The sequence below is a fragment of the Squalius cephalus genome, assembly GCF_949319135.1.
Source record: "Squalius cephalus genome assembly, chromosome: 1".
Taxonomy (NCBI): Eukaryota; Metazoa; Chordata; class Actinopteri; order Cypriniformes; family Leuciscidae; genus Squalius; species Squalius cephalus.
In genome coordinates, this window is record NC_137122.1 from 65,838,878 (window position 1) to 65,863,665 (window position 24,788).

At 39.2% G+C, this 24,788-nt stretch overlaps 1 protein-coding gene across 1 annotated transcript in view; it reads left to right on the plus strand.

Annotated features, from left to right (window-relative positions):
- Positions 1 to 24,212: 24,212 nt before the first annotated feature.
- LOC307159700 (NACHT, LRR and PYD domains-containing protein 3-like) overlaps positions 24,213 to 24,788 on the plus strand; it is a 48,173-nt gene continuing 47,597 nt past the window's right edge. The window contains exon 1 of the mRNA XM_079873224.1: positions 24,213 to 24,318. The gene's annotated coding sequence lies outside the window, so the exon portion shown is untranslated. The remainder of the gene's footprint in view (positions 24,319 to 24,788) is intronic.

A 24,788-nucleotide genomic window follows, 5' to 3' on the forward strand; every position in this document is an offset into this window, starting at 1 on the left:
GGTTTCTGTTTCCCCATATTTCTGACAAACTGAGGTTCTAATATTTATCAAATTGATACTGTTTAAGCTCCATCCACACACACAGAATAGAATAAGCATATTTTAAGCCGATACATCAACATCTCTCATCATTGGGGTGGGGGAACGGATTTCGACAGCTGAACTATTTGCCGTCGGATTCTGTTCCCCCTATGTTTATTACGCAATAAGGTTCTAAGATTTATCACATTGCAGGAAACTACTGGCTTCAATAGCCTAGTGGTCAGTGCCCTAACAACGCTTTTTTTTAGCTTTGGGCGACCCGAGTTCAAGTCCCGGTTCGTCAAACTTTCTTGATACTATACTGTCCTATCATAATAAAAGGCAAAAAATATATTCTTTAAACTGATGCAAGTTAAGCCCCATCCACACACAAAAATAAAATCAGCATTTTTTAAGCCATTACATCAACACATCTCATAATGGGAGTGGGGGAACGGATTCCGACAGCTGTTTTTTTTTTTCCCGTCGGATTCTGTTCCCCCTAGGTTTATTACACAATAAGGTTCTAAGATTTATCAAATTGCAGCTAATTTCTAAACCCAATAGCCTAGTGGTCAGTACAATCTGCACTTGAATGATTTGCTTTTTAGCTTATTGCGACCCGAGTTCAAGTCCCGGTTCGTCAAACTTTCTTGATACTATACTGTCCTATCATAATAAAAGGCAAAAAATATATTCTTTAAACTGATGCAAGTTAAGCTCCATCCACACACAAAAATAAAATCAGCATTTTTTAAGCCATTACATCAACACCTCTCATAATGGGAGTGGGGGAACGGATTCCGACAGCTGGTTTTTTTTGCCGTCGGTTTCTGTTCCCCCTATGTTTCGTACACAATAAGGTTCTAAGATTTATCAAATTGATGCAGTTTAAACTCCATCCAAACACAGAATAGAATAAGTATATTTTAAGCCGATACATCAACATCTCTCATCATTGGGGTGGGGGAACGGATTTCGACAGCTGAACTATTTGCCGTCGGATTCTGTTTCCCCTATGTTTATTACACAATAAGGTTCTAAGATTTATCAGATTGCAGGAAACTTCTATCTTCAATAGCCTAGTGGTCAGTGCCCTCACAATTTTTTTTTTTGCTTTGGGCGACCCGAGTTCAAGTCCCGGTTTGTCAAACTTTCTTGATACTATACTGTCCTATCATAATAAAAGGCAAAAAATATATTCTTTAAACTGATGCAAGTTAAGCCCCATCCACACACAAAAATAAAATCAGCATTTTTTAAGCCATTACATCAACATATCTCATAATGGGAATGGGGGAACGGATTCCGACAGCTGTTGTTTTGCCGTCGGATTCTGTTCCCCCTAGGTTTATCACGCAATAAGGTTCTAAGATTTATCAAATTGCAGCTAATTGCTAAACCCAATAGCCTAGTGGTCAGTACACTCTACTCTGAAATGAACTGCTTTTCAGCTTATTGCGACCCGAGTTCAAGTCCCGGTTCGTCAAACTTTCTTGATACTATACTGTCCTATCATAATAAAAGGCAAAAAATACATTCTTTAAACTGATGCAAGTTAAGCTCCATCCACACACAAAAATAAAATCAGCATTTTTTAAGCCATTACATCAACACCTCTCATAATGGGAGTGGGGGAACGCATTCCGACAGCTGTTTTTTTTGCCGTCGGATTCTGTTCCCGCCATATTTCTGACAAACTGAGGTTCTAATATTTATCAAATTGATGCTGTTTAAGCTCCATCCACACAGATAATAGAATAAGCATATTTTAAGCCGATACATCAACATCTCCCATCAATTGGGGTGGGGGAACGGATTTCGACAGCTGAACTATTTGCCGTCGGATTCTGTTCCCCCTATGTTTATTACACAATAAGGTTCTAAGATTTATCAGATTGCAGGAAACTACTAGCTTCAATAGCCTAGTGGACAGTGCCTTAACAATATTTTTTTTTAGCTTTGGGTGACCTGAGTTCAAATCCCATGTTCGTTAAACTTTCTTGGTACTATACTGTCCTATCATAATAAAAGGTAAAAAATATATTCTTTAAACTGATGCAAGTTTAGCTCCATCCACACACAAAAATAAAATCAGCATTTTTTAAGCCATTACATCAACACCTCTCATAATGGGAGTGGGGGAACGCATTCCGACAGCTGTTTTTTTTGCCGTCGGTTTCTGTTTCCCCATATTTCTGACAAACTGAGGTTCTAATATTTATCAAATTGATACTGTTTAAGCTCCATCCACACACACAGAATAGAATAAGCATATTTTAAGCCGATACATCAACATCTCTCATCATTGGGGTGGGGGAACGGATTTCGACAGCTGAACTATTTGCCGTCGGATTCTGTTCCCCCTATGTTTATTACGCAATAAGGTTCTAAGATTTATCACATTGCAGGAAACTACTGGCTTCAATAGCCTAGTGGTCAGTGCCCTAACAACGCTTTTTTTTAGCTTTGGGCGACCCGAGTTCAAGTCCCGGTTCGTCAAACTTTCTTGATACTATACTGTCCTATCATAATAAAAGGCAAAAAATATATTCTTTAAACTGATGCAAGTTAAGCCCCATCCACACACAAAAATAAAATCAGCATTTTTTAAGCCATTACATCAACATATCTCATAATGGGAGTGGGGGAACGCATTCCGACAGCTGTTTTTTTTTGCCGTTGGATTCTGTTCCCCCTAGGTTTATCACGCAATAAGGTTCTAAGATTTATCAAATTGCAGCTAATTTTACCCATTAGCCTAGTGGTCAGTACACTCTGCACTGAAATGAATTGCTTTTCAGCTTATTGAGACCCGAGTTCAAGTCCCAGTTCGTCAAACTTTCTTGGTACTATACTGTCCTATCATAATAAAAGGCAAAAAATATATTCTTTTAAACTGATGCAAGTTTAGCGTCATCCACACACAAAAATAAAATCAGCATTTTTTAAAACATTACATCAACACCCCTCATAATAGGAGTGGGGGAACGGATTCCGACAGCTGAACTATTTTTTGCCGTCGGATTCTGTTCCCCCCATATTTCTGACAAACTGAGGTTCTAATATTTATCAAATTGATGCTGTTTAAGCTCCATCCACACAGATAATAGAATAAGAATATTTTAAGCCGATACATCAACATCTCCCATCATTGCGGTGGGGGAACGGATTTCGACAGCTGAACTATTTGCCGTCGGATTCTGTTCCCCCTATGTTTATTACGCAATAGGGTTCTAAGATTTATCACATTGCAGAAAACTACTGGCTTCAATAGCCTAGTGGTCAGTGCCCTAACAATGCTTTTTTTTTAGCTTTGGGTGACCCGAGTTCAAATCCCATGTTCGTCAAACTTTCTTGATACTATACTGTCCTATCATAATAAAAGGAAAAAAATATATTCTTTAAACTGATGCAAGTTAAGCCCCATCCACACACAAAAATAAAATCAGCATTTTTTAAGCCATTACATCAACATATCTCATAATGGGAGTGGGGGAATGGATTCCGACAGCTGTTTTTTTTTGCCGTCGGATTCTGTTCCCCCTAGGTTTATCACGCAATAAGGTTCTAAGATTTATCAAATTGCAGCTAGTTGTTAAACCCAATATCCTAGTGGTCAGTACACTCTGCACTGAAATAAACTGCTTTTCAGCTTATTGCGACCAGAGTTCAAGTCCCGGTTCGTCAAACTTTCTTGATACTATACTGTCCTATCATAATAAAAGGCAAAAAATATATTCTTTAAACTGATGCAAGTTAAGCTCCATCCACACACAAAAATAAAATCAGCATTTTTTAAGCCATTACATCAACACCTCTCATAATGGGAGTGGGGGAACGCATTCCGACAGCTGTTTTTTTTTTGCCGTCGGTTTCTGTTTCCCCATATTTCTGAAAAACTGAGGTTCTAATATTTATCAAATTGATGCTGTTTAAGCTCCATCCACACAGATAATAGAATAAGCATATTTTAAGCCGATACATCAACATCTCCCATCATTGCGGTGGGGGAACGGATTTCGACAGCTGAACTATTTGCCGTCGGATTCTGTTCCCCCTATGTTTATTACACAATAAGGTTCTAAGATTTATCAGATGGCAGGAAACTACTAGCTTCAATAGCCTAGTGGGCAGTGCCCTAACAATATTTTTTTTAGCTTTGGGTGACCCGAGTTCAAATCCCATGTTCGTCAAACTTTCTTGATACTATACTGTCCTATCATAATAAAAGGCAAAAAATATATTCTTTAAACTGATGCAAGTTAAGCCCCATCCACACACAAAAATAAAATCAGCATTTTTTAAGCCATTACATCAACACATCTCATAATGGGAGTGGGGGAACGCATTCCGACAGTGGTTTTTTTTGCCGTCGGTTTCTGTTTCCCCATATTTCTGACAAACTGAGGTTCTAGTATTTATCAAATTGATACTGTTTAAGCTCCATCCACACACAGAATAGAATAAGCATATTTTAAGCCGATACATCAACATCTCTCATCATTGGGGTGGGGGAACGGATTTCGACAGCTGAACTATTTGCCGTCGGATTCTGTTCCCCCTATGTTTATTACGCAATAAGGTTCTAAGATTTATCACATTGCAGGAAACTACTGGCTTCAATAGCCTAGTGGTCAGTGCCCTAACAATGCTTTTTTTTTAGCTTTGGGCGACCCGAGTTCAAGTCCTGGTTCGTCAAACTTTCTTGATACTATACTGTCCTATCATAATAAAAGGCAAAAAATATATTCTTTAAACTGATGCAAGTTAAGCCCCATCCACACACAAAAATAAAATCAGCATTTTTTAAGCCATTACATCAACATATCTCATAATGGGAGTGGGGGAACGGATTCCGACAGCTGTTTTTTTTGCCGTCGGATTCTGTTCCCCCTAGATTTATCATGCAATAAGGTTCTAAGATTTATCAAATTGGAGCTAATTACTAAACCCAATAGCCTAGTGGGCAGTACACTCTGCACTGAAATGAACTGCTTTTCAGCTTATTGCGACCCGAGTTCAAGTCCCGGTTCGTCAAACTTTCTTGATACTATACTGTCCTATCATAATAAAAGGCAAAAAATATATTCTTTAAACTGATGCAAGTTAAGCTCCATCCACACACAAAAATAAAATCAGCATTTTTTAAGCCATTACATCAACACCTCTCATAATGGGAGTGGGGGAACGCATTCCGACAGCTGTTTTTTTTGCAGTCGGTTTCTGTTTCCCCATATTTCTGAAAAAATGAGGTTCTAATATTTATCAAATTGATACTGTTTAAGCTCCATCCACACACAGAATAGAATAAGCATATTTTAAGCCGATACATCAACATCTCTCATCATTGGGGTGGGGGAACGGATTTCGACAGCTGAACTATTTGCCGTCGGATTCTGTTCCCACTATGTTTATTACGCAATAAGGTTCTAAGATTTATCACATTGCAGGAAACTACTGGCTTCAATAGCCTAGTGGTCAGTGCCCCAACAATGCTTTTTTTTAGCTTTGGGCGACCCGAGTTCAAGTCCCGGTTCGTCAAACTTTCTTGATACTATACTGTCCTATCATAATAAAAGGCAAAAAATATATTCTTTAAACTGATGCAAGTTAAGCCCCATCCACAAACAAAAATAAAATCAGCATTTTTTAAGCCATTACATCAACATATCTCATAATGGGAGTGAGGGGAACGGATTCCGACAGCTGTTTTTTTTTGCCGTCGGATTCTGTTCCCCCTAGGTTTATCACGCAATAAGGTTCTAAGATTTATCAAATTGCAGCTAATTACTAAACCCAATAACCTAGTGGTCAGTACACTCTGCACTGAAATGAATTGCTTTTCAGCTTATTGAGACCCGAGTTCAAGTCCCGGTTCGTCAAACTTTCTTGATACTATACTGTCCTATCATAATAAAAGGCAAAAAATATATTCTTTAAACTGATGCAAGTTAAGCCCCATCCACACACAAAAATAAAATCAGCATTTTTTAAGCCATTACATCAACATATCTCATAATGGGAGTGGGGGAACGGATTCCGACAGCTGTTTTTTTTGCCGTCGGATTCTGTTCCCCCTAGGTTTATCACGCAATAAGGTTCTAAGATTTATCAAATTACAGCTAATTTTACCCATTAGCCTAGTGGTCAGTACACTCTGCACTGAAATGAATTGCTTTTCAGCTTATTGAGACCCGAGTTCAAGTCCCGGTTCGTCAAACTTTCTTGGTACTATACTGTCCTATGTAAGGACATTAGCTCTAAGGGGAAATATTAATAATAATCCATAATTACCAATTATGATTAATTATTAATATTTGGGTCAGTTAATCAGATTAACTTTGAGGTAAGCCAAAGTAATATTACAATCAATTAATCAGTTCCAAAGAACTCTTTGATTATTCATTTATTCTAAGGAAAATGTATTGTTCATGGTCGCTGAAAAGTAATTATTCCTTATGTACAGCAATTAGCATGTAGCAAGATCAAAATCGTAAAAGGGACTTTGTATGCAAACAGAGGATCAGAAACCAAATTCATAATCGTGCACAAATTTTATTAACTAAATCACAAACATAACTAACACTAAACAAACATAAATACATTCATACATCCATACATACATGCATAGGTAAAGGGGTGAGTGGTGTGGAACCGGAAATAGAACTATGGAATAAGATCTCAGTATGAGAAGAAGAACCATCAGCTTATTTCATAGCAATCTCATCAAAGAATACTTGCATGGCAGTTGCAATCGTGGAAAATTCTTGGATTGGATTGGATTCGTTGAGAAGAAAAGCATGGTGGCTTCGAGCACATGGCTGTTGTGAGTCGAAGCCTGCTGTCCTGGCTTGAAGACCAGGAGTGGATCGTTGAGTCAGTGATGGTAAAGTTGCAGTTGTTTTCTAGATTGAAGAAAAGTCTGACTCCCTTTTTGGAGTATGAAAGCATGGCAGGCATTGCTCAGGCCTGTTTGGGCCCAGGGAGCTGGGCCCAAGTGGGGGGGAAGGGATCCAGCCCCTCCCCCAGTAACAGCAGAAGCTGCCTTGTTGTCGGATGAGAAGCGTTGAGAAGAGAGCACGGTCACTGTGGTCAGTCTCTAATAAAGCCTGAGAATGGCCACCCCTCTCTGGGTTTGCTGTACCAATGAGAAGGGTGGACTGTCTGGCGGGAGTTTCTTCTGTCACCAGGATTTACAAGCCTTTGTCTTAAGCGTGCTCACTCGGACTGGCATGCTGGATTGGTGTTTAATGACACTACTAAGGAAGATTCTTAGTAATTCTAATGTGTTGCACAGCTATTGGCATATCATGTACACAATCATTTCGATCTTCAAAGCACCAATTTATCGAGACCAAACATGGTTACATAGACAGTTGGTCTTGTAATAACTACATAGTATCAAAGAGATCATAGTATCAACAGAATTATTAAAAGACAAAACACACAACAGTAAATCATTCTCAAAATGTTCTGGAATGCCTGTTCATTTCATGTCAGTCAGTTCATCAATAAATGAATGCAGGAGAGTTTGTTCTGATATCTGTGGCAGAGTTAGTTACTTGTTAGCATTCCTGAGAGTCATAAAACATCCTATCTGATCGCGGCCATGGCAACCAGGCCCCTTTCGCCCCGCCTGGGGGTTGGGACCCTGCTCTCGGATGGAAGTTTTAAAGATTGGTGTGTGCATATGGCAAATAATTGTGTCTGATTTGTCTCAGTCGCTACAGATTCCCCCCCTTTCGGTCGTTGTTGTCCCTCTCAAGGACAACCACGAACGATGTTGAAAGTGCAGAAAGATCAGACACTGTCATACAAGGCTGGAAGGCCATGGTGGCCTCTGGTTGCTGGTGTTTCCTGGAGCGGTGGTCGTTCCACCAGGTGTTGTAGACAGTAGCCAAGTACAGGTCTTTGAGTTGGTGCAGCAGGTGCCGAGGCAGCAGGTGCCTTGACAGGGTGTCACCGGTCATTCTGAAGTTAATTAGTTTCGGGGCAGGTGTTTGCCTGTGGTTGCAGGAAGGGGTTAGGGCTCTATGTAGCATAGAGAGGTTTTCAGGCCAACCTAGTGCTGGTGGCAGGAGGTCAGAAGGTAGTCTGAAGAATTGAAGTGTTGCTCCATCCTTATGGCGGTGCTGATGTGAGCTTGCCTAAGCTGGGGTAGGCAAGGAGTCCAATGCTTGTATTTTACAGGACTCCTCGGGTGAGTCCTGTTCAGGGAGCTGGGTTGCGTGTGTCAGCAGCTCCTGTAGCTCTGAGTCAGGTGTATCCAGCTGTCCTTGTGGAGCCTCCGATTGACACCTGTGTGAATGGTGTGGAGGAGGATGTTGTCGTTGACAGCCTATGGTCATTTTGTGGTGTTTGCAGGTGGAGGGTGCTGTCCTCCATGGCTTCTCCAAGAGCTTGACTGTTACCTGGGTTACCTGGACAGTTCTGCGCTGGTGCTGGGCATGCTCAGTCCAGCTGCGTTGAATCTGGTTTGAAACTCAGTCTCTAGCTGGTGTGTGAGGCTTTGAGCACAGGTCCGCTCCTTGTGGGACGCTGTGATCTTTATAGAAGGTTGTGTACCTTCTGTTTCCCACCCAAAAGGTGGGGTAAGGAGATGATACTCTTGATCAGCCTGGTGAGGCTATAACTCTGGCTTGGGTCATGGGTCGTTGGTCCTCTTCTCTCAAGGTTCAGTAACGTTTGGCTCTGGTGCTGTAGGATGTCAGCAGCCTTGGTGGAACAGTGTTCCTTGTGAGGGCTTGTCAGTTCTTTCGGTCTCCTATCTGGTTAGGGTCAGATTGAACAGAGGATCTGCGACATTTTTGACACCCTAGGGGTGAGAGGCTAATGCATGACCCTAAAGAGTTCAGAGCTAAGGTTTGATAGGTTAGCTAGGTATGTAGCATAAAGCTAGGTGTTTATGTGTAGCTTGTCAAGTGTGTTTTGTATCCTTATCATCTTAGCTGTGGGTGTTAGTGTTAGTAGACCTTTTTTTTGAAAAGGGCATAAGCCAAGAGGAAATAAATGACTTAAGATGGTTCTTATGGCTAAATTATTTCTCTGGACTTAACTGGTTGTTCACAACGGGCTTGGCGAAGTGAATGATAGTAGGAAAAGGACAGTTTTCCTATTCAGATTATGCTTATTATCAATCCTCAGGACTATAGTTATGCCCTAGTAATCGTTGAGATTACTTGTTTTGCAGGGTCATAAAAATGAGTGCACTTGTTGAAAATAAACAAAATCACAAATAAAGGTGTCTCTGGTTCCTTTCTGGGCCCTATGGGGACTGGAACCACATTAGAACAAGAGGGGAAATGTAAATAAATCAAATAAATGAAAGAATAGACAAGTGAATAGCTGACGGCTATTATCAAAGTAAAATAATAAATAAAAAGGACTTAAATAAGTGATAAAAACAGCAGGAATCATCTGAAATTGGAAATAATCAATAGCACGAGTGGCTAAACTTTGCACTGTGCACAGCACAAGCTGTAGAAAAAGGCTTCAAGTAAATGATGCTAACCGCTAACTGTAGCAGTTATTATTTAGCTTGGTCTAAGCTGAACGGACGCTAGGTTAGGTTGGCTTAGCTCTCTAGGCTGATTTGTTTACAATATGACATTATGCGTTTGCACTTCCTGTGACAAGTCGTTGTCAAGGGAACCATGTCAGAGCAATTCAACAGTCTATGACGAATGTCTGTACATTTGAAATGAGTCATACATGTTTAAACAAGTTAAAATTTGGCGCCTATACTTTGAGTCTTTCCAAAACTTGATGTTACATTCAGTAAAATGCAAATGTGGTTTGGCATTTGAAACTTTTACTCATGTAATGCTTCTCTTTACTTTAAACAACTTCTTCTAATTGTTTAAAAGTGAGGAAATGGATTTGCTGTAAGTTAAAGCTTGTCTAAGCATACAAGTTTACGTCCATCTCATGCATAAATATTGACTTTCAGCGAGTGAAACAATCTTGATCACTAAGTAGCTCTGCTTGTAGATGCAGCCCAAAATCTAGATGAATTACATCAATCTAACAATAATTTGTAAGGCCTTTACATTGTAGAAAGGAGGGGACATCACCCAAGTCTACGTGTATATAACACTGTACTGAGATTTCTTCGTCCGAACAGATTAAACAATGCTGCACTTTGGATTTCTCCAGTCAAGGCAGAATAATAAATACCGGCACAGCATGCCGCTGAGTTGAGCTTCCTTTGTCAAACAGACTTAAGCTTTAATGCTGAAATTGCCGATACTAGTTAAAAATCTATGACTTTTTATTCTTAGTAGAGATGTCGATTACAGCTATCGTTTTATCTGCACTTAAACAAGCCAGTAACTAGTGATCAAAGTGCGTATCGCAGGTTGTATCCTATTTGGATTGCAATGATCAAATGTCTGTATGGTTCGAAAGCAGTGCATAGTCTGTTGGCGCGTTGGGCTCACGTATGCATTCAAGATTTTCTTTAAGTCAGTAAAATTCTAATTTTACTAATGCCGCTTCCTGCTTCTTTTGAGCACACATTTTCATCTACTTTAAAAGTCCTATGTCCTATGCTGACTATGAACTTTGTAGCAGCGGTTTGCATTATGGTCGGGCTGTGTGTCTTCTGATCTTTGCAGTTCAGAGTCAGTGGGGTTTATGAACCCTTTCTGATGAGGCCTCGTGTGTTAAAGGCATTCTGCGTCAGGTCACACATTGTTGAGTGGGCATTGCATGGAGCTGCCAGGAATGGTGACTAACTGGTTTTGGAGAAAAAGGTTCTTGGAGCATCGCTTCATGTGTCGTTTCAGGGTTTGTCTGAATTAAACCTTTTCCTCTGCGCCTGCAGAGGCTCTCAGGACACTGGCGGGTGACTGTCGAGCCAAGGGTTTGACTCCTCCCCCCCTTTGTACAGGGCTGGGGGAGCTTATGCGGCTGATGTGAAGTTTAGCTTTAGCAAACTTTAGAAGTTTATGTGAAGTCCATTTGCAGGTGGTTGGACTGTTTCAGTTCTGTTCAGGGTCACATTCTGTTTGTCTATAATGTTGCAGCATTGTTGAGTCAGTGTTTGGACTTCAGCTCTGACTGGACACTGATGGCTTTAGTGTCTCTCTTTGAGCTCAACCAGTTTTTTAAGTTCATTTACCTCCTGTTTAAGGCCTGAGGGAGCGTGGCTAAGGATAAGATGATGCTGGTCAGCTCTTGGTGACTCAGGCTGGGTGTCAGATGTCCGCTTTCGTTGTCGTCTAACGGTTCCCTTCTCTGCCTCGGCAGGTCGTTGTCTGCTTCAGGCTGGAGGATGTCGAGGACGTGGCTCTGCCGGTCTCCAGATGGTTCTGGTGGGTGGCAGGGCTGGATGTCTGAGGCCTACTGGCATACTTTGTGGGAACACAAGAGAGGAGTGACAAAGGCCAATGCAAGTTTCTACAGAGGTGGCTCTGTGGGCCATTAAATTTAGTGTTGGTGAGCACACAACAAAAGGGTTTTGAGTATTCAAGTTGATGTGCTTTAAGCAGCATCGACTGATGACTGGCCTCTTACATGTCCTAAAACTATTACTCAAAACTGATGGTTCTTTTCACGTTTTACTACGAGAGTAGCAAATAGAGAAAAACAAAATAGAAACAATAGAAATCCGAAAGGGAAGGGAAGGTGTGTTCTACCTATTTAAGTTTAGCTAGGAGACATAGGTAAACAGGTGTCACGTATGGGTTAAGCTGCTGTAAGACGAAGCTAGCAGGGACACATCAAACATCAGACAAAAAGGTTAAAAGAAGAAGAAACAGCGGGAAGTGTCTCCCGTTCTGTCTTTTGCCTACTGTGCGTTTACGTTAACCGTACTTCATGTACTTAACTTGGTGCTAAGGAGTAAGGAGGGTTAAAGCACAGACAGGGGTTAGGATTCTAATGACCTGGGTCGTTACAGAAACAACAGTTGCTATAATTACTGTAATCCTATAGAGAGAGGGAAGATGTCGATAGGAAGTACCTAAGATAAGGTATAAGTAAAGGTAGAATGTCCTTATAGCTCAAAACCAAAGGAAAGGGAAACAATTGATTTAGTTAAATCTCAAATTTAGTTAAACTTTATTTAGCTGAATATGGAAATTCAGGCTAAAATAAAGTAAGTAAATAAATTGAATAAAATCAAAATCAAAAGTAAACAGGGATTGTCCTCATAGCCCTGGTAACTAAAAGGGAAATTGAATAAGCAAATTGATTTAATTAAATCTCAAATTTAATTAAATTCAACTTAACTGAATAGGAATATTCAGGCTCATCAGGTGTAAATACACAAAATAAAATAGGGGTAGACTTAAGTCGAAATAAATGAAACACAAATAAAACCAAGGTATCTAGGTTTCAACTAAAGTGAAACCAAAAAGGGGGGGTCGAGAGAGAGAGAGAGAGAGAGAGAGAGAGAGAGACAGAAGTAGAGAGAGGGCGGAGTAGTTTAAACCGCCTATGATACGTGCTTCGTGAAGCTCGGAAACCGGTGTGAATCATTTGTCTCAAATCAGTGATTCTGAGCATGTATCAGACTGTTAAAGTCACAGGATTTCAGTAAACGGGCTTTGTTGCGCGTCATAGATATTTAGAAATTATTCTAAATTTCAACGGTTCGTGAAACAATGTGTATTTGATTTCTATGTGATCTTGTATCACTTTATAGATTCGTACACATTTAATGACACATTTGATAAAAGGAAGAGGCGAATTTAATAGTCTCTTTCATAAACGAGCCCTACAGTTTATTAAATTATTGTGCCTTGAAAGACACCTCATAGTATTAGATAGTTTGTGCGTTGCTATAACATGCTTACACCTTTGATCAAACCTTTGCGATTGGTTTGTTAAAGGTGTTTCATTACGCTGAGTTATCTACACTTACACTGTTCTGACCAGCAGGGGTCGCCAAAGAGGGCGCTTCAAAACAAAGAATCATTTGTGATGCAATTGACTCCTTTGATTCAAAGCCTCGAGAAGCTTTGACTCTTGTGTTCAAAACACTACCCCTTTGTTTCAAGGGCCACTGTCCAAAGTCTGTAGTCTTTGGTTTAAAGGTTACACTTTACGCTCGCACGTGTCTAAGTTTTAGTCAGTGCTAAAAGCTATCACTCGAGGTAAAGGGGCTTGTATGCGTGTAGGGTTGCTAGCGAGCTGGCTTTGGCTACACACATTCACTTGTTTACACAAGGGGTCTGTGAGATTGGTGCTGTTCTTCACGTAAACAGAAGTGCCTGCTCGCACTTCAGACACACTGCCAACCAGCAACACAAGTCGAACGGAGCAGCGTTCGCATTGTGCTGAAGGTTTGCACTGAGTCAGAGATTGTCTAGTTTAGACACATGACGTTGCATGTAAGTGATTCTTTCACAAATCAAACAGCACCGTTCTTTCACAGACAATGGCAAATTCCTAGTTAGCTAGGCTAGAATTTATACCACTAAATCGACGCGATTGTTTCATATGTGCGGTTTAGCAGTTTACTATGAATACAATGACGTGACGAATAATAATAAGGCCTTAAATCGGTGAGGAGGAACATCGCTCAAACACCTTAAAAATTGCTGCAAATGGGGATTTCTTCGCCCATCTCAGACTAATTTGTTCTGGTACCATCTATACGTGCGGCTAATCTGAGATTTCTTCGTCAGAGAAGGCTTACGATCACTTTAGAACTGAAATTAGGGTTGCTTCGCTAATATCAGGAACCATTTATACGCGCGGCTAATCTGAGATTTCTTCGTCAGAGAAGGCGTACGCACGTTTTATATCTGAAGTTAGGATTTCTTCGCTAAAATCAGAAGTTTCTTATTGTACGATTTAAACATGCATAGTGGCATTGAGAAACTTTCTGCCATTCGTAGGAAGGCATATTCAAGCAATAGTTTTGCTGATTTTATCAGAAACTTGTACGTGCATGTATGAGATGTTAATAAAACTTATGGGACAACATATGATTGATTAATGTCTGCTTGCATACAATGTTTAATACAATTCCCAAGATTCTCCACCATATGTAAGGACATTAGCTCTAAGGGGAAATATTAATAATAATCCATAATTACCAATTATGATTAATTATTAATATTTGGGTCAGTTAATCAGATTAACTTTGAGGTAAGCCAAAGTAATATTACAATCAATTAATCAGTTCCAAAGAACTCTTTGATTATTCATTTATTCTAAGGAAAATGTATTGTTCATGGTCGCTGAAAAGTAATTATTCCTTATGTACAGCAATTAGCATGTAGCAAGATCAAAATTGTAAAAGGGACTTTGTATGCAAACAGAGGATCAGAAACCAAATTCATAATCGTGCACAAATTTTATTAACTAAATCACAAACATAACTAACACTAAACAAACATAAATACATTCATACATCCATACATACATGCATAGGTAAAGGGGTGAGTGGTGTGGAACCGGAAATAGAACTATGGAATAAGATCTCAGTATGAGAAGAACCATCAGCTTATTTCATAGCAATCTCATCAAAGAATACTTGCATGGCAGTTGCAATCGTGGAAAATTCTTGGATTGGATTGGATTCGTTGAGAAGAAAAGCATGGTGGCTTCGAGCACATGGCTGTTGTGAGTCGAAGCCTGCTGTCCTGGCTTGAAGACCAGGAGTGGATCGTTGAGTCAGTGATGGTAAAGTTGCAGTTGTTTTCTAGATTGAAGAAAAGTCTGACTCCCTTTTTGGAGTATGAAAGCATGGCAGGCATTGCTCAGGCCTGTTTGGGCCCAGGGAGCTGGGCCCAAGTGGGGGGGAAGGGATCCAGCCCCTCCCCCAGTAACAGCAGAAGCTGCCTTGTTGTCGGATGAGAAGCGTTGAGAAGAGAGCACCGTCACTGTGGTCAGTCTCTAATAAAGCCTGAGAATGGCCACCCCTCTCTGGGTTTGCTGTACCAATGAGAAGGGTGGACTGTCTGGCGGGAGTTTCTTCTGTCACCAGGATTTACAAGCCTTTGTCTTAAGCGTGCTCACTCGGACTGGCATGCTGGATTGGTGTTTAATGACACTACTAAGGAAGATTCTTAGTAATTCTAATGTGTTGCACAGCTATTGGCATATCATGTACACAATCATTTCGATCTTCAAAGCACCAATTTATCGAGACCAAACATGGTTACATAGACAGTTGGTCTTGTAATAACTACATAGTATCAAAGAGATCATAGTATCAACAGAATTATTAAAAGACAAAACACACAACAGTAAATCATTCTCAAAATGTTCTGGAATGCCTGTTCATTTCATGTCAGTCAGTTCATCAATAAATGAATGCAGGAGAGTTTGTTCTGATATCTGTGGCAGAGTTAGTTACTTGTTAGCATTCCTGAGAGTCATAAAACATCCTATCTGATCGCGGCCATGGCAACCAGGCCCCTTTCGCCCCGCCTGGGGGTTGGGACCCTGCTCTCGGATGGAAGTTTTAAAGATTGGTGTGTGCATATGGCAAATAATTGTGTCTGATTTGTCTCAGTCGCTACACCTATCATAATAAAAGGCAAAAAATATATTCTTTAAACTGATGCAAGTTTAGCTCCATCCACACACAAAAATAAAATCAGCATTTTTTTAAGCCATTACATCAACACCTCTCATAATGGGAGTGGGGGAACGGATTCCGACAGCTGAACTATTTTTTGCCGTCGGATTCTGTTCCCCCCATATTTCTGACAAACTGAGGTTCTAATATTTATCAAATTGATGCTGTTTAAGCTCCATCCACACAGATAATAGAATAAGGATATTTTAAGCCGATACATCAACATCTCCCATCATTGCGGTGGGGGAACGGATTTCGACAGCTGAACTATTTGCCGTCGGATTCTGTTCCCCCTATGTTTATTACACAATAAGGTTCAAAGATTTATCAGATTGCAGGAAACTACTAGCTTCAATAGCCTAGTGGGCAGTGCCCTAACAATATTTTTTTTTAGCTTTGGGTGACCCGAGTTCAAATCCCATGTTCGTCAAACTTTCTTGATACTATACTGTCCTATCATAATAAAAGGCAAAAAATGTATTATTTAAACTGATGCAAGTTAAGCCCCATCCACACACAAAAATAAAATCAGCATTTTTTAAGCCATTACATCAACACCTCTCATAATGGGAGTGGGGGAACGGATTCCGACGGCTGAACTATTTTTTGCCGTCGGATTCTGTTCCCCCCATATTTCTGACAAACTGAGGTTCTAATATTTATCAAATTGATGCTGTTTAAGCTCCATCCACACAGATAATAGAATAAGCATATTTTAAGCCGATACATCAACATCTCCCATCATTGGGGTGGGGGAACGGATTTCGACAGCTGAACTATTTGCCGTCGGATTCTGTTCCCCCTATGTTTATTACACAATAAGGTTCTAAGATTTATCAGATTGCAGGAAACTACTAGCTTCAATAGCCTAGTGGGCAGTGCCCTAACAATATCTTTTTTAGCTTTGGGTGACCCGAGTTCAAATCCCATGTTCGTCAAACTTTCTTGATACTATACTGTCCTATCATAATAAAAGGCAAAAAATATATTCTTTAAACTGATGCAAGTTAAGCTCCATCCACACACAAAAATAAAATCAGCATTTTTTAAGCCATTACATCAACACCTCTCATAATGGGAGTGGGGGAACGCATTCCGACAGCTGTTTTTTTTGCCGTCGGTTTCTGTTTCCCCATATTTCTGACAAACTGAGGTTCTAATATTTATCAAATTGATACTGTTTAAGCTCCATCCACACACAGAATAGAATAAGCATATTTTAAGCCGATACATCAACATCTCTCATCATTGGGGTTTTTGTTTGTTTTATTTGGATCCCCATTAGCTTCAGCATAAGCTAAAAGCTATTCTTCCTGGGGTCCTACAATCTACCATGTGACAATACAATTTATGACATCACATTACACACATACTCACAAGACATTACACAACATTTGAAAATACATATTGTACAGTTAACGCCATTAATCACAAAAAATAAATAAATAAATAAATAAAACATACATAAAAATAAAATGTCGCTACTCCTAATAGATCTATATCAAAAATAAGATAACTAAGAACCCTATAACAGTATCTCCTTAAATTAAATTAATATGAACTATTTTATTTTCTTCGAAGGTAATATTTCTTAAGTGATGTTTTGAAACCATACAGAGTGTTTTGTTGTTTGATAGTATTTTGGAGAGAGTTCCATCCACACATCGCTCTGTTCCTGGTTCCTGACTGAACGTTGAATTGATTTGGTTTTCACTATACAGTAGGTAAAATAAAACTACCTCCTACTGCATGCCTCGTCGGATAATGATGTGTATCAGTACTAAAGGATAGTTTTGTATATAAAGTAAAAGGTGTTTTGTTTGTTATAACATTATATAAAAATACGACTAGTGAATACACCAATCTATTTTTAACTTTAAACCATGAGAGGCTTTCATGCATTTTGTCAACATTTGATCTAAACCCACACGAGAGAGCCACACGTGCAGCTTTATTCTGAATCACCTGTAGTTTTTTATATTAGTTGATGAAGTATTGGACCAAACCACAGAACAGTAATCAAGGTGTGAAAAAAACAAAGCATGAAGTACTTGTTTAACGATCTGTGGTGTAAAATGTTTTGCACACCTTTTAATAACAGACAAAGTGTCGCCCATTTTAGTTAACAGTTTCTGAACATGTCTGTCCCAACACAATCTATTATCAATCATCACTCCCAAAAGTTTAGCTTCTTCTCTTTGCTCAACAGAATTTTGCTCTATGCTGAGTTCAAGTTTCGGTTCGGAAAGTAAAGAAAAAGGAGTTCCAACCACTAAACAGGTAGTTTTAGATGCATTGAGAATCAGTTTGTTACTCCTTATCCAGTCCACCACTAACTGTAGCTCTCTTTGTAGTTTTGTATTTAAATCACCAATATCAGTTCCTGCTAAATATATAGTGGAATCATCAGCAAACATTGAAATGCTTGCCTTGTCTAAAACAGATGGAAGGTCATTGGTAAAGATTGTGTAGAGGAGCAGCCCAAGACAACTTCCTTGAGGCACGCCATGTTCCACAACCCTTACCTTTGAAAAGCTTCCATTAAAGTAAACTAATTGTCTTCTGTCTGACAAATAACTTTTCATCCATAATAATGCGGGTCGTGAAAAACCATAATATTCCAGTAAGTCGTGGTCAATTATATCAAATGCTGCAGTGAAATCAAGCATTACAACACCTATTATTTTCCTCTCCTCCATATCCTTGAACCAGTCATCCACCATCTGAGTCAGGGCAGTGGCTGTTGAGTGTTTTCCTCTATATGCATGCTGAAAAGTTGTAATTAAATCATTATTCATAAAATAAGACTGAATCTGTTCATAAACAATTCTTTCCATTATTTTACCGAGAATTGGTAATAAAATTATTGGTCTACTGTTTGACCCAGAGAAAGGCAGTTTCTTATTTTTAGGTATTGGCACAACTTTACATATTTTCCATGCTTGCAAACATATATTATCCATAAAACACAAATTAATTATATGAGCAATAATTGGAGCAATGATTGCAACTATTGGCTTAAGCAACTTATGTTCAAGGTAGTCAACACCAGGTGGTTTGTTTTTACAATTCATCAGAAGTAATTCCACTTTGGAACCACTGACACTCTTGAATTTAAAGCTACATGATCTACTTTCCATCATCTTATTTATCAGTGTATTTGATAAATCTGTCTTATATGGCTGTGTAGTATTTTTAAGTTTTTATTTTATTTATGAGATAATCATTAAGATGATTCGCTATATCACTTGGTTTAGTAAAAAATTCACCTTCATGTTCTAAATAAGATGGAGTTGATTTATTATTTCCTCTTAATATATTATTCAGTGTATTCCATAATTGTTTACTATCATGTTTTATTTCTATAATTTTCTTAGTATAGTACAATTTCTTTTTATTTACCTTAGTTACAAAATTTCTAAGTTTATAATATATTTGACAGTCCGATTTGAATTTAGATATGATTGTTGCTTGTTTAGCGAGATCTCTCCCTTTCATAAGATCTTTTATTTCTTGATCCAACCACGGGGTGTTGACATTTCGAACTGTAAACTTTTTTATTGGTACATGGTTTTCTACAATTGTCATTAAAGTTTGATCAAAAAGCTGAAATGCCTTCTCTGGATCCTTTTGTAGAATTACCTCTGACCAATTTGTGTTTCTGACATCTTCTTATTGTAAATGATTGAATCTTCTAAATGACCTTTTCATTATTACTTTTGGACCCGATTTAGGAACTTTTGTTTTCCTTACAATTGCAATAAGATCACTAAAACCAACTGGCACTGATAAGCAATTTGAGCAAACTTGTAGTCTATTTATAAACATGTGGTCGTTACAGGAAGCTGATCGAGTGCCATCCCTTTTTATACATATTCTAGTCGGTTTATTAATTACCTGTGATAATCCACATGCTGTTGCTGTGCTCATTAATTTGATTTTCCTAGGACAGTCAGAAGAATTCCAATCTATATTGAAGTCACCCATTAAGTAAGTTTCCAGATTCATTCTGCTAGCATGATCTAACATATCACATATTTTGTCCAAATATTCACTATGTTGGAAACTCAGAATCGAAGACCAGGAGACTTTGGGATCACGTTCAAGAAGGTTGTATTACAAATTTATTAAAAATGTTTAATTTAGGTTTACATTGATTTTAGCATGTTAAGGTTAGGTATAAATGATTATTATCAGAGTTTTCTAGCAAAAGACTCCGGTCAGTCCTGTTTTACTGAAACTCGTTATGGCTTTTGGAGCTTGTGTTTTAGCAAGAGAGTCCTGCCAGTCCTGTACTCGGGTCTCAGCATTTGAATAGATATGCTGAGTGGATTAGGATGGGCAGCACTCTCAGTCTAGAACAGGTTCCTAAACCTGTCTCATCACAAAGTTTTGGTATCTGCCCCTAAATGTATATAAACTGTAAGAGAACGTCCACTTAGTCAGACTTTGGAAGAACTGCAGCCACGTCAACGCGAAGTCCTCAATAAAGAATAACTTCTTGAACGTGATCCCAAAGTCTCCTGGTCTTCGATTCTGAGTTTCCAACAGTGCCATCTTGGAGGTTTTACAATCCTTGATGAACGTTTAGGTTTCACACAGTCATCCTCAGTCTCCATTCCAGTAGCCTCTCCGGCTCGAAGGACCATGTAGAAATTTAGCAGAAATTCTAGGCTGATTTGGCTGTTGCTACTGGAATGGTGGGTCCATTAAAACTCATTCAGTCATCAAGTACTTTTCCCAGTTTGTTTGTGGTGACATATAGGAGTAGACATTTCGCAGATGGCAGTGATGGTAATTGTTGGTTTATAAAACCCATAAACAGAACCATTAATAAATACAAACATAATTGCAAATCTTAAATCATACATCTGAAATCAGCTTTAACAATCAAATGAGTATAACACTGAAGAGCTACTAAACATAACTAGAATTCAATATATCATATCAAACACACATAATCCTTTAAACTAAACAAACAATCAAAAAAGGAAACTTACATGGTCAACAACGCAACAATTCCACACAAGCCATGTCTGAACGACAGCTTTTTGGTTCAAACAAGAGGAGACTGAAACATAATTAGTAAGGGGGCACAGGTGCTCTTTATCAAGACTCAGTCAGCCAATCAGATCACAGCAGGATTTTCTACACCATTTAATGACAGCAACAAGGCAGACCAAAGTGCTGTACAACACAAAATAAAAGACTATAAGATAACAAATAAAAGAAAGCAGAGAAGAACAAAACAAGATAATAAAAGCCAATGAACAGAGATATGTTTTAAGACTGGATTTGAGTGCAGATCAGGTAGAAGCAGCCCTACTGTGGTTATAAAGAGGGACCAGACACAATTGCAGCCAAAACTTCCAATTGCATCTGTGCTTAGATTCTAAAACAGCGTGCTAAGACAGGTTGCTTTTTCACAGGACAACACTGATTGCAAAACGCTATTGCTTTTTGCAATTGTTTAAATATGCAGAATGGAGAATGGAGAATGACATTTAAATGCTGCAGCAGAGGGAAAGATTTTTAGTGAATAATGACTTAAATTTCAGTTTTGTTTGTCTACTATATGATAGAGCAGCACAATTACTTGTTAAAAGATTGTGATCTCCATTCAAACACCCATGTGATCTTATTTCTAAATGACAATGATTCTGAGCAGTTGCCATGTATCGGTATGAACATATATGCTCTATATAAATGATGTATGAACATATATGCTCTGTATAAATGATGTATGAACATATATGCTCTGATAATATAGTGTATAGGTTATGCTGTTATAAAATAAATACATTTTTCTGTATTCAGATATAACGTTTTTTTTTTTTTTTTTTTTTTAAGTAGGCCTACAAATAAAATGACAAAATGTAGATGTTAAAAGACATTTATATTAAATGTAATATTACAAAACAACACATTAATGAATTGAACCAATTTGGAATTATTAAACAACTCACAAAAATATTGACATAAACAAAAAAAATATTACAAGACCTTGTACTCAACAGAACAGATATTACTTATAGAGTAGAGGAGAATGGAGAAAGACTTTATTTGCAAACTAAATAAATTAACTGTCAATTAAAGTTATAAATACTATCACGTGATTTAATTTATGGTAAGAATAACAATAATTCAACAAACGCTGATGCGGTTTCTCCACACTGGGACACCCTTCTGGCTCAGCCACTGGTGCAGATTCTCCCACAATGACATGAAACTCTTTACAATAACTCCTAACTTAAACAGAAATAAGAGTGTGTTGTAGACATTTACGTTTGCATGTGTTCTGCATACATCCATACACTGGTGTGTGTTAGACTAGTGATTATGACACAGTGCTCATCATTTCCAGGATATGAGTTCACCTTGTCAGAGTAGCCATAATGATTGAGCACCTGTGGTCACCAACATCTGGACCCAGAGGTCAATGTGCAGCTAGAGTTAGGGTCAGGGTCAGGGTCAGGGTCAGGGTTAGGGTCAGGGTTAGGGTCAGGTCAGGGTCGGGTCAGGGTTAGGGTCAGGTTAGGGTCAGGGTTAGGGTTAGGGTTAGGGTCAGGGTCAGGGTCAGGGTCGGGTCAGGGTCGGGTCAGGGTCGGGTCAGTTTAGGGTTAGGGTTAGGGAGAGGTACTGGTCCACCACATCCAGATGCTGATAGCACCTCTGCTTCATACCATGAACATGCATAAACATGAACAAACATAGATAGACAAACTCATCAACACTCTTGACTTGTGTCACTGTCCCTTGAATGTGGTTTAAGCTTTCCCTCACAATCAGATTAATGTGTGGGCAAAGCATGGCAAGTGCTTCCATTCAGCTTTCCGGAAAGCTGCTTTCATGTTGCTGGCATTGTCAGTAACACAAGCAACCACTTTGTTTGAGATTCCCACTCTTCACATGTCTTTTTAAGTTCAGCTGCCAGGTTGTCAGCAGTATGTTGGTCAGTGAATGAAAAGCAGTCAAGAAGAGGTGATGAAAGAGTAAAATGTTCATCGATAAAATTACAAGTGACTGCCATAAAACTTGTAGTTGTCCGAGACGTCCAGGCATCAGTCGTCAGACACACAGCAGAGGCATTGCTGACTTTCACCTTCACCTCTTCTTTACTTCTGCTGTAGAGCTGTGGCATCAGAGTGTTTGATATAGTCTTTCGGTTCGGTAAAATGTATGATGGATCAATTGCCTTCTAGAATCTTCTAAATCCAGTGTCACTGACGATTGAAAAAGGTTGAAAATCCAGTGCAATCATTTTAGATAACTCCTCATCCACTTTGCTTTGTTTGACAGGGCCAATTGGTGTTCTCACAAAGCTTGTCATCTAACTCTGTCTCGTCCTTTGGACACTGGAGCCAGATGAGGACGCAGTAGAGGCCGTAACAGAGGAGACAGCAGCCGTAGAAGCACGACTACCTCAGGCTTATAAAAAAAAGAAAAGAACTGAACTTCCGACATTGTCTATTTACTGTGTTTTTTGCCAAGTGCAACACAGTCAGTGACACACTGGGATAGACTATGTGGTGCCTGCCTTTTGGGAAGTGAATTTCCCCTTGCCCTTCCATAGCTGTGCTCTCTTCTTGAGCTTTGTGTTGGCCACCCAGTAATGAGGGCACGCCAGTGTCCCAGTGGTGTTTTCAGACGAGCCACTGCTGTCGGCGGCACTCCAATGCTCGTTTGCACGCCTCTTCTCTCCATCCTCCCAGCACCTGATCCGGCAGATAGCTGTGCTCTCTTCTTGAGCTTTTTGCCTGTGGGATTGTCCGGATGAGCCGTCTCCAGCTGAGCAGTCGTCACTATCGCCAGCCTCGTCCACTCCTCGGCTGGGCTCTCTGGGCTCTCCGCTGCAGCTGCACAAAGGGGATCTACATCATTTAAAGAGAAATTTAAAATAATTATATATGTTTTAATGAAACTATGGCTGATTGTCTAAATGGGTAACAGCATATCACACAGTATAAATCAACATGACAACAGTCTCCTACACAAACTCAAACAGGTATGAGGCTCTTGGTGTTTTCAGCATCTGCACACACACACACACACACACACACACACACATGCACACACACACACACACACACACACACACACACACACACACACACACACACACACACACACACACACACAGTCTCACTGTATGAGGACACTCCACATGATCTTCATCTCCAGAGCTGCTCTTCAGAGTCACTTCACAAGCTTTCCCCCGTTTCATCTGAGAAAAACTACTGTTAAACACACACTGAAACTGTCTTTTTATTCATTTCAAAACACATCATATTTGATGCTACATTTGTATTCAATCATAAAACATAGAATCCAGAAAAATATAATAAAACACACTTTAGGAAGAAAAATAAAAAATAAATGTGGGCCCTAAATTAAAAGGTAGCTTACTCTGTGGAGTTTAATTGCGAACAAACAAATTATGATGATATTTTTGGCCATATCCAGCTCTATTTTTGAATTATGAATCATTTGCGTCTATTTAAGAGGTTTTAAACAGGATTTAGAGATATATGTGGTATAATATCCCGCTCCAGTGCAGTAGGTGTCGGTGTGCAACTGTTCCAAACCCTCCTGTAAAACACACGAAAGAGAGGAAAACGAAAGTAAAAGCATCTGGTCCTCGTTTATCACCGCTGCGTCGCACAGAACAGGCTCTGAGAGAGGCGGACGACACTTCCGACGCATAAGTTGTGATTTATAAAAACAAACTTGACGGGAAAATGTTTGGGGAACCGATGGTGAGCTGGAGTTTTTTAAATTTGAATTTAAAATATGTTTTACTTCTGATATAAACATTTAAATTAAATATGATCGATAACGGACGAACGGTTTCATAAGTCTGAATATTTTTTTGGGCCTACGCCATTTTTGGCTTTCGGGCGCACGTACATTTTTAGTAAGGATCCTACGCACAGTTTTATAAATGAGAGCCCTGATACCCAAACCTGTTACTCACTGGATTTGATCTGATCTATGATCCAGAAAACATGTCTCCAGATTTAGCACAATACCTCCAAATCTAATAACACGCGGACATAAATGTGTTTAATCCACAATCCATCGAGACCAGCAAGAGATTCTGAGAACGACGCGCGCGGACTGACAACAAGCGTTACTGAGTTTAAAATACTTATAATTCATATAATTATTATTATTAATACATTCTCCATTAAAGTCATTTGTAATTATTAGGAACTTTATATTGTAT